An 8,632-nucleotide genomic window follows, 5' to 3' on the forward strand; every position below is an offset into this window, starting at 1 on the left:
ATGCATGTAAATTGTGAAAGGAGTGGGACTCTGGAGAATTTTCTGACGGGTGAGAAAGAGCAAGAGCTTTCAAAGCAAACAGAACAGACTTCAAGACCAGACAGTTCTGGCCAAGCTGTGTGGGAATCTGCTGCTAACAGATTTTAAAAAGAAACCAACTTTTGGGTGCAGAACATAGAACATCATCCTATTACGTTATCAGACCTGGCATGTTGTCAGTGATTGGGATTTGATGTTTCAAAGCACGTTTCTTCCCAGCTCCAGGCTGCTTTCTACCCTGCAGTGGCAGGTCGTTGGATTCGGTTACAGGATCGTGATCCAAATTTCCGCTCTTTTAAGGATCTGATGCTCTCCAAGCAACAGGCTGTGTGGCACACCCTAGGACATCTAATAACTTTCTGGAACATGTCCTCCTTTTACTACAAGTTCCTTCAGCAGCCCTTGGCATATGGTCCAAGTTTCCAAGAAACTTGGGCAGTAATTTGTGGCAATGAAAGTAAAAATGCTTCACACAAACAGTAAGATATCAGGTGACAGCCTTAAGTGTTTGTTTTACTCTTATCTTCTTCAAATATGGGAAACACTGTTCTGATAAGATTTCAATTCCACAGATTTGGGGAGTGTCAGTTATTTTTTTCGCTCTGAGTGACGTAGCACTATATTTAATTTTAAAAACGGTTCCCAGTATGCCGTGTTGGTCTTCGTCTTAAAAGTCTATCAAGTGTTACTGCATTTTGTTTTCTTTTAATGGTGCTGAGAGCTAGTTCTGCTAAGGAAAAGTATAGGCAGGACAAATGAAAATAAGTGGATACCTGAAAGAATAAGATTTATCCTGCAGATGTTTAGGGTGCCTTATATGTGTAGCCCTAGCTGACAACTATTGAATGCTGAGGCCATCGAAAATCAGACCACCTACAAAGAGATTTTAGGAGGCAAGGACACCTCCCTGTGCTGATCTTAAGGAAAAATTCCGGCCTTTGTAGATCTAGATTTTATTACAGACACATAGTGCCCCTCTCCTGAAGACTGAACAAGTTGGGCTACCGTGAGGACGAGATGTAAGTGCTGGAAATAGCAGCTCCGTGCCAAGTGATACAGTTCCTCATTTGGTCTGCCATGTGCCGGTCTGACTGCCCTGGCCGTTGTCTGGATCCGGTTGACTGTTGGCAGGGGTTGAATGCTTCCTGAGAACAAATCACTTTATTGTTCATGTCTGCTCATGCACTGCCTTTTGGGAGCATGGTTCGTGTTGGTAGCAAGAAGCAGGACCATTAGCACCAAATGAATTCTTTGTGAAGCAGCGTGTCTCACTGAAATGTTTACCCTTTATCTCCAGCTGCTTTCCCCCTGAATCAAATTTGCAGTATCCTAGTGGATTGGCTCCTGTTAAGCATATGACTTGTTTGGTTTGTTGGTTGGTTGGGGTTTTTTTGTTAACTCGGCAGATCGTGGCCTACCATGATTTTCCACAAAACTGGCTCCTTTCTTTATCCTTGTCTTCCAAGTGAGCAGCTGGGAACTGAAATGGGCCAGCTTTGAGACTTGAGGAAAATGCTTGTTTCAATTAAGCCCCTTCCATCCTCGAGTCTTGTGGAAACTGGACTGTTTGAAACAGCAAAAATTTCCATCCTGGAGAACTGTACCAAGGGCTCCATGCCAGGGAGCTCCTAGTCATGAGCCACCACCTCTGGGAGTGATCCACAGGCAAAGTACAAGAGCAGTTCTCAAGGGGACCATCGCTCCATACCCCAGCAATAGTGGCTGGAGAAGCTGTTATTGTCCTGGTTCTGCCCAGATCCAGGGACTGGGAGTGTCTGGAGCAGCCAAAACACTGCAACTGGGGGCAGACCATGGACTGTGAGCCAGCACATCATGGTCTCATGGCTCGCAGTAAACATTAGTGCTTACGTGATGAGAGGACACAAGCAGCTTGGTCCAGATCTAAGGCTTTTAGGCCCTACCACAATACACATGAACAGCAAGAAGAAGTTCCTTTTTTTTCCCCAAAACTTAAAAATTGGTCTGGTTTTCATTCGTATGTACATGGAGCGGACCTGGTTTAGTGTCGTCTTCTCGCTAAAATTCAGGACCTGACCGTTACAGAGCATGGTTCTGCATTTTTGCAAGATGGGAGAGAAGTAATTCACTTCTGATTCATTTTCCATATAGATGAATTGATTAGCTAAATGGCTGTTTACTGTACTGTAGTTTAAAACCTCAGTGTGCTTTGGGCAGGGGCAAGGAAAGAGCATCATTGACAGACTGAGGGAGCTGGGATTGTTCAGCCTGGAGAAAAGAACACTCGGGGGGACCTAATAGCTGCCTTCCAATACCTGTAGGGAACCTACAGGAAGGCTGGGGAGGGACTATTTACAAGAGTGTCCACGGATAGGACAAGGGTAAATGAGTTTAAGTTGAAGAAGAATAGATTTAGTTTGGATCTTAGAGAGAAATTATTCAGTATGAGGGTGGCAAGACTTTGGAATAAATTGCCTGGAGAAGTTGTGGCTGCCCCCTCCCTGGAGGTGTTCAAGGCCAAGTTGGACGGAGCCTTGAGTAGCCTGATCTAGTCGAGAGGCGTCCCTGCCCATGAGAGGGAGGTTGGACTAGATGATCTCTAAGGTCCCTTCCAGCCTAGGTCATTCTGTGATTCTATGATCATAAAACTGTGTTTCTTTCTAACCCTCGTTATCCTCATGACTCTGACGATGCAGGTGGTGAGGATGCACATTTTCACAAAGTCATGCTGAGCATTGCAGGCAGGTGGACATAAGCAACTGTGAACTTCTTGTTGGGTCTTCCAAGGTTCTCTGAAACCATGTTTACAGCAGCTAAAGCAGAAGCCACTGTCAGCAATTGTATGTCACTTCCCAAGTCAGCCAGAAAAGAAAAGATTTAATCTCGAGTCCCGATAGAGTGTCTTGGCTCCTGCTCTTGTGCTCATGTGCAGGGTAGAGACCCAGACTTCTTAACGAAAACCAACCCAGCCAGTCTTGTGTCCTTCTGCTGACAATAACACATTGGTGTCTGTAGAGTCCAATCTGAAAAAGGTTTTTATTTGCTGTACATCTCATTATTTTCATTACTTGTTGCTGGTGAGATAGAAGTATATCCTGTATTTCAGATCAGTCCGGCTTCCTCGGAGCAACTGTGAGGAGGCACCTAGTTTTTTACAAGCACTCTCTCCTTGCTGGCAGCAAGGAATGGGTTTGAGCCTTTGTGGAAAGCTGATAGTTTTGTTCAGGCACCTGAAATGAGGGAAGCTCAGTACATGCATAAAAATCTGGCCCTTTGACCCGCAGCAGTGCCCTCTCTAAAGAGCATCTTGTAGTTTCCTGTTTTTACTTCCTTCCCTCACTCTAACCATTTGTTTTGTTTAGGGGGGTTGCTTATTTCTTCCTGCAATGAGAGTTATTCCACAGGGCTGGATCATGTTTGTGCATTACAGAGGCAAAGGAGGCTTTGGAAGGTGCTTGCCCCAGGCTCTGGAGCTGTCTGAAAACTGGCTGGATTGGTGCTTGCTGGTCTTCACCTGTACCACAACCTCTTGCTGCAGCGCAGACCTGATCCCAAAGGAGAGCTTTTCTTTTCCTTCTTTGGTATTACGCAGGAACCTCCTTCCTTTTGTGCTTGGACTGATTAAAATCTCTCATTAGCTTTACCTTCTGACCTCTGACGCTGGTACTTTATGCAAAACTATTTCCTAATGAGAACAGTTTAGGGCAAGTCAGCCACTGAAGCATTACACAACTGGGGGACCTCTGGGCTTTATGAGGCACCTCTCAAACTGTTCCTGGGCAATGGGAATGGGGTGGTGGGTTGCTAGATGAGCTGGCAGGATATTTTGCTTCTTTCTCTCAACACCGGCAGTTGTGCTGGGCAGAGGAATAAGTTACAAGCTGCCTTATCTTTGAAGCTGACTGGTCCTGCTGCTTGGGATGGTTACTGGTGTTGCCCATGTGCTTATTTGAATGACCTTCCTCTGGGCTGTGAGTGTGGTTTCTACTGGGAATACCCTGCCCTTACTCAGAATCAGCCCCTGCAGAAATAATGTCCTTGCTTAGGCACGTTGGAGATGATGGAGGGGTGTTACCACCACAGCTTTGGGGGTGTGTTGTGGGTTAACCCTGGTAGGCAGCTCAGCCTCACACAGCCGCTCACTCTCCCGCAGTATGATGGGGAGAGAAGCGGAAGGGTAAAAGTGAGAAAACTTGTAGATTGAGATAAAGGCAGTAGTTTAATAGGTAAAGCAAAAGCTGTGTATGCCAGGAAAGCAAAATAAGGAATTCATTCACTGCTTCCCACAGACAGGCAGGCGTTTAGCCATTTGCAGGAAAGCAGGAAGAGTTACTGCATCATGCATAACTGTTACTTGGGAAGACAGACAGCGTAACTCCTCCTTTATCTCAGTTTTTGTTGCTGTGCATGATGGTGCATGATCTAGGATATCCCTTTGGCCAGTTGGGGTCAGTTGTCCCTTCTTGGTCCCCTCCCAGCTTCTTGTGCACCCCCAGTCCCCTTGCCAGCCAAGCAGCGTGAGAAATGGAGATGGCCTTCACGCTGTGTAAGGCAGGGATGTTTTAGCTATTGCTTATCCGCACTGTTTTGGTCCCAAATCCAAAACATCAGACCATACCAACTCCTAGGGAGAAAATTAACTCTGTCCCAGCCACAGCCAGGACAGGGTGCGTGTCTGTTCATTGTGCTTAGGTGGCATTGCCTGTAGCATGCTATGAGTAGAAACACCCTAAGACTCGGGAGAGTCAGTAGCTTTTCTGAGCCCAGCTGATAACCAGAGGAACTGGGTGGATGGCAGCAGGGGCTGGTGTAGGGCTGGCACCCTGCTACTGGACACAGATGAGTTATACAGTAGAAGCTGGGGGATCTGAGGGGATGTGGCATACAGCCCTGAAAGGAGTGGGGGCTGTTACAGAATCACAGAGTGTTTGGGGTGGGAAGGGACCTCTGGAGATCATCTAGTCCAGCCCCTCTGCCCGAGCAGGGTCACCTAAAGCAGGTTACACAAGGTGAACACTCCAGGGAGTTCCCAGCAAGCACCGTGAAGCCCCAGTTTGGACAGCCGGGAAGGGAAGGTGACCCCAAAGTCCTGCAGTACTGGGTACCAGGGATGGGAGATCTTTGTGCTTCCACATGTGAGGGACTCCAGGAATGGTTTTTCCCACAAGATCTCTGCCCCGTCAGTCATTCCCTTGTGCACTGGGGCTGGATCAAAGCACAAACTGCCCTGGGAGGTGATGCTCCCTTTTCACCAGTTCAGCAAAGGTTCCTGCTACTGCAAGCAGCTCTTCCAAGTTGGACTGTCACTGCCTGACTGTGCTTGAGCTCTTGCAGGCTCCTTTTCAGCCCTAAGGTGCAGGATAATTTCTTCCATGTCTTGTCATGAAGTGACGTGATAGAGCAGCAGCTGTCCCAAACATGCTGCTGCTATGCCCAACTTTCTGTGCAGACTTCTGCTCTGAAACAAAAGCAAAGGGAAAGCGAAGAAGCTGAAGGCTTGGTTTGCTGGAGTAACACCAGATCATCAAGAAAGCTGTGTTTCAGCCTGGTTTGTTACCCAGTGCCATTTTTATGTACAGATTCTCTTAAAGCAGCTCAAATCTGGAGTTTGACCTGCACACCTTTAAGTGTACATGCACCAATTAATTTCTCTTCAGCTCTTAACCATGGTCATACCATAATCTGGGTACAGTAAGAATGGAATCAATATGCAATTGAGGTTGTTCCAGAAAACGTAAGAATCGGGAATGGGAACTACCACCACACCCACAGTCAGACCTCCTTGAACATCACAAAGAAGTTGAGAAATACCTTTGTGGCTCCAGTGCGGGGCTGTGGGGGGAATTGTCACAAATGCAAATGTAGTAAGCGGCTCCTTATTTTAACTCCTTCCAACCTGAGAGGGCTTTGCACCGGCCTCGGGGTGGGTAGAGAGATGGCAAGAGACAGCAGGGGAGGAGCAGGGCTGCCTCTGAGCCTTGCTGGAGTGTGAGCAGCTGGGGCTGGGCAGGGCTCTGGGTAGGAACACCGCAAAAATGTGAAGAGCAAGTTCTACGGATAGTCCTGCTTTAATCCTTATTATTTAACCCGAGGTTCCGGTCTGTTTTTGGTAGAGGTGACCCTTGTGATCCCTTAGTTTTCTCACCTGTGTTCTTGTAGCAGGATAAGATGGTTTGTGCCAGACGAAGGTGCAGGGGGGGGTGCCCTGCGCATAGGGAAGGCGCAGCTGGGGTAACCAGAGCTGCTGTGCTGGCACACCTGCAATGTTGTGCTTAGGGGGCTGCAGCTGGAAAGTGCCTGGAAACTTAAAATATTAACGTGATCGCTACTAGTCCTAGCTTATGCTTATTTTCGTTTCCAGGCACAGCTTGAAGCTGGTATTTGTGACCCTGAGGGCTAGAAATAGATCTTGTTTGTCAGGACAACTTGTCTCCCCCACTCCATGGTTTGGGGGGAGGCAGGGAGAGATAGCTCCTACATCTTATTAGTTTCACAGTGAAATTGCAAAACTTTTGATCCTGCATCTGCATAAACTTGGCCCATGCTGTACCTGCATAAACCCAGCCCAGGTTTTCTTTTGTTATACCACCCGTAGCTAATGGGGTGCAAAGTGGCAGTGCAATAGGGCTCCTCTTTTCACCTATTAATGCACCTCCCTTTTGCTTGCAGCCTGGATTTTACTTTTTGCTGTCACACTGTGCTATGCAGGCAGCATCTGGTCAGGTTTCTCTTGCTTCAGTGCATTTGCTGGCTATTACTCAGACAATTTATTCTGGCACAAATGAGGGAGCGGATTAGAGCGGGTTAGAGCTGTTCAGCCTGGCCACGCAAGAACCAGTGACAAATACGAGCTCCATAAACACAGTGTACTTTCTTCTCCCATTGCACGTATATCAGTTATCGAGAAAAGAATTTCTGTATTTCCTGGGTGTGATATGTATTGGTTCTCCTTCTGCAAGCAATAAAGATAGTTTTGCTGGCAGCGCTGTGGCTTGGCCCAAGATTTTGCCACTGGATGGCTGATCTCAAGGCCAGTGGGAATGGTGGAGAAACCAACCTCAGCCGTGTGAGCGGGTCATGGATGCCTCTGGATTGCCCCAGTGGACTGAGACCCGCCTAGGATGCAGACCAGGAGGGAGCTGCCTGCAGCAAGAGGTCTCCCCTCCTTCCCTGCCCACGCCAGCACTCTGTGCCCTGCAGGCCTGGGCTGTGAGAAACATGCACTGAACCTCTCCCACTTGTGCAACACTGGGCCTGGGAAATGAGGTTCCCTCTGAGCTCTAAGGACCCCCGGGGTATGTATGTATTTCAGCCTCATCCATCAGCTGTTCCTCTGTGGCTGCCATCACCTCCCTTCAGCATCGTAACATCTGGCACAGCTGCCATTGCCCCTCAACGGTGGGTCTCATCCTCCCCACGCTCTCCCTGAACTGTGCTAGGGGTGTTACAGGATCTGTCCTCCTGCTCCTTACAAAGCCAAGTAATGGTGAAAGGGAGACACTGGGGAGAGAGACAGTGGAAAGTTTTGCCAGGCGTTGTTTCTCCCCCAGCCTGATGAAGCAGCACTTGCCCTCTGCTCTGAGGCAGCTTGGCCTCATGGACTGAACGTGGTGCTGCAGCGTGCAGGGGGCTCGGAATGAGCCTCGTCCTTCCCCTGCGCTGAGGCTGTGGGGCCATTGCCTCCAGCTGCAGGGCACTCTATGGCTGCTGGTGGCTGGTAGTGGTGGCCACACAAGCAGCAGCATGACCTTGTAGCCAGGAGTGCAGCTTCTGGGTCACCTTTCCCAGGTTGAGTGCAGCTTGCAAAACTCTCACACCTTGCTCTGGGCTTATAAAACTCAACTTTGTTTGTTGTAGTGGTTTCACTGCAGCTAGGAGCTGAAGAGGGACTTCAACACTACTGAAACCTGGCAAACACCCAGAGGGGAGGGTAGCTGAGATGCACATCTCAGCTCTTCAGATTCCACATTCCTCTCATCAAGATTTCGAGATTTTGCTGCTGTGGCCCTACTTCTGGAAGAAGACAAACAAGCCTGGCCCCTGGGCAGCATCCTTCTGCTGTCCCCTCCAAGGAGAGATGCCTGTGTGACAACAGTGGCTCATCAGAGAGTTGGTAGCAAACCCTGAGTGGGGATTTCCCCTCCAGCCTGGCCACCTGTCTCTTGCTGTTTTTCACCGTCAGGTTTGTAGGTTTTTCCCCTTTTACTTAGCCCAGTTCCCTAGCCCAGTCCTGGGCCTGATGCAGGTCCGTATGCTCCACAGGTGTACATTGGCACAGCTTTAGTGACCCTGTGACACTGCTGGAGGTGTGAGCGTCAGCCCCTTCGTCTGGTCTGTGCTGAAAGCTGCAGTAACAATGATATGGACGGACAGACATGTTTTCTTCTGATACAGAAGAGATTTTTCTCAGGTAGTTTGGCAAAGAAAGTCCCAGGCAAAAAAAGCAGCGAGAGGCAGGAAGGAAAGAAGCAGGAGGTATTTGTGCAGCCATGTGCATGGAGATTCCCCTGGGGCTTATGCACATGCTCTCTGTGTCACCCATGGTCACAGGAGTTCACCTTTCTTTTTGTGTCCCTTGGGGTGTGCACACCTTGCTGGAAAGGCTGTGGCAGCT

The sequence above is a fragment of the Apaloderma vittatum genome, unplaced genomic scaffold (assembly GCF_000703405.1).
Source record: "Apaloderma vittatum isolate BGI_N311 unplaced genomic scaffold, ASM70340v1 scaffold6031, whole genome shotgun sequence".
NCBI lineage: Eukaryota > Metazoa > Chordata > Aves > Trogoniformes > Trogonidae > Apaloderma > Apaloderma vittatum.